The sequence below is a fragment of the Protobothrops mucrosquamatus genome, unplaced genomic scaffold (genome assembly GCF_001527695.2).
Source record: "Protobothrops mucrosquamatus isolate PMUCROS unplaced genomic scaffold, P.Mucros_1.0 scaffold1680, whole genome shotgun sequence".
In the NCBI taxonomy this organism is placed as follows: Eukaryota; Metazoa; Chordata; class Lepidosauria; order Squamata; family Viperidae; genus Protobothrops; species Protobothrops mucrosquamatus.
In genome coordinates, this window is record NW_015387836.1 from 187,814 (window position 1) to 190,030 (window position 2,217).

Consider the following 2,217-nt stretch of genomic DNA (forward strand, 5'->3'; position numbering starts at 1 on the left):
GAGAGAGAGAGAGAGAGAGAGAGAGAGAGAGAGAGAGGTACATTCCCCAATATACAGGTAGTCCTCAACTTACACCAGTTCATTTAGTGACCGTTCAAAGTTACAACGGCACTGAAAAATATGACCTATGGCCATTTTTCACAGTTATGACCTTTGCAGCATCCTCACGATCATGTGATCACAATTCAGATGCTGGTTCACATGTATGATTCTTGCTGTGTTCCAAGGTCACGTGATCAAATTTTTCAACCTTCTCACAAAGCCAAGTCAATGGGGAAGCCAGATTCACCTAACAACTAGATTACTAACTTATCAACTGTAGTGATTCATTTAACAACTGATGGCAAGAAATGGGGCAAAACTCAGTTAACAAATTTGGAGCTCAATTGTGGCCGTAAGTCGAGCACTACCTGCATTTTTTTCCTGCAAGATTTCTTTTCCCATTCAATCATCTCGAGTTCTTGGATGCTGCCTGGACTAAGTCACTGCAGTTTTCTTGAGAAGGTTTTTTAGAAGTGGTTAGACATTGCTCCCCCCCAAAAAGAGAGAATGATTGGCCCAAGATCACCCAGCTGCCTTCATGCCTAAGGCAGGATTAGAAGTCACATTCTCCAGTTTTTGGGCTGATTGTCATGCACCAAACCAAGAATGACGTGTCAGTTCTTCAAAGTTGAATTCTTTATTGTTTTCACACCTATAGACAGAATCTTGCCAGTCTGAGGATTCTACTGTCTGCAATCTACAATATAATCTGGGAGATATTAGGAAGGTTTCAGTTGGATATCAACACTCTCAGGCACCAAGGAATGCATTACTTTGTAATCAGTATCTAACAGCACTACATTAAGAAGTTATGGTTGTACAGAAAGTAGTTTTTCCATGTGTGTGACATGAAATCCTGGCTTTAAATAATGAAGTGAAAAGAAGGACCAGGGAAGATATGATAGCAGTGTTCCAATATTTAAAGGGCTACCACAAAGAAGAGGGGGTCAACCTATTCTCCAAAGCATCCAAAGGCAAGACAAAAAAAAATATGGATGGAAACTAATCAAGGAGAGAAGCAACCTAGAACTAAGGAAAAATCTCTTGACAGTAGGAACAATCAACCAGTGGAACTACTTGCCTCCAGAAGTTGTGGGTGCTCCACAGTGGTGGGATTCAAATATGTGAGCAACCGGTTCTCTATGTGGATGCTGCTTCCAGAAGTCCATTCTGGGCCTGGCAATAAAAAAATTAGCTCCCAGTTCTGCCGAACCGGTGAGAACTGGCTGAATCCCGTCACTGGTGCTCCATCACTGGAGATATTAAAGAAGAGATTGGACAACCACCTATCTGAAATGATATAGGGTCTCTTGCTGTCTAGGGGATTGGAATGGAAGACCTCTAAGGTACCTTCCAACTCTGATATTCTATGTTTTTTTTTCCACCAAATTACAATTGACATTGTATTGCAGTCAGAACTCTTATATTGCATGGCCATGTCTAGTTTTTTCTTTGATTCTTCCCTGTTCAAATCTTCATTTAAAAAAAGAAAGAAATCCTAATCCCTCCCAAAGCTAACCTCAACACATCCTGCATACAGTTTTCCTCTGCTTCTCTATCTGCAGGTGTAATATTGGTGTTAGGCATAGGATTAAATAGATCCTCCTCTTCTCATCTGGTGCCCATGTAAGATCTGGCTAAGATCACAGATGAACATGAGTTTAATTCTGCCTGGCATCAAATATTGCATCTCACTGAGGCTTGGCAGGAAGTGCTAATTTGAGATAAAGGCTACAGGTATTAAATCTGAGCTGTGTAACCTTTCATGCTGCTTCCATAGACAAGGGGGGATATTTGGCATTCAAATTAGGAGCCCTTTGCTCTCAGGAGAAGCTCCTCTAACTTTTGAACTGTAAAATTATGTGATAGAAGGTTGTCTGGCTCTTATTTTTGCCTCTTCTGCTCAACTAAAAAATTGAAAAGCTTGACTGGGTACAACAAAGGGGAAACTGTTAGCATTCAGATGCCTGACTTTCACCACATGAAGTATGGAAGATGCCATGAGACATTTATTGTTTGGGGAAGACATTGAGAAAGCTGATCAAAATGACAAAATAAAGACTGTAAGGATGTCCAGACAAGCTCTAAGCTGATTTGATTTGCCAGCTGAGTTTTATTTTGTTTGGGTTTTTGTTATTTTGTAGGCCACCGAGTGTTATTGTTGTTGGGATTAGA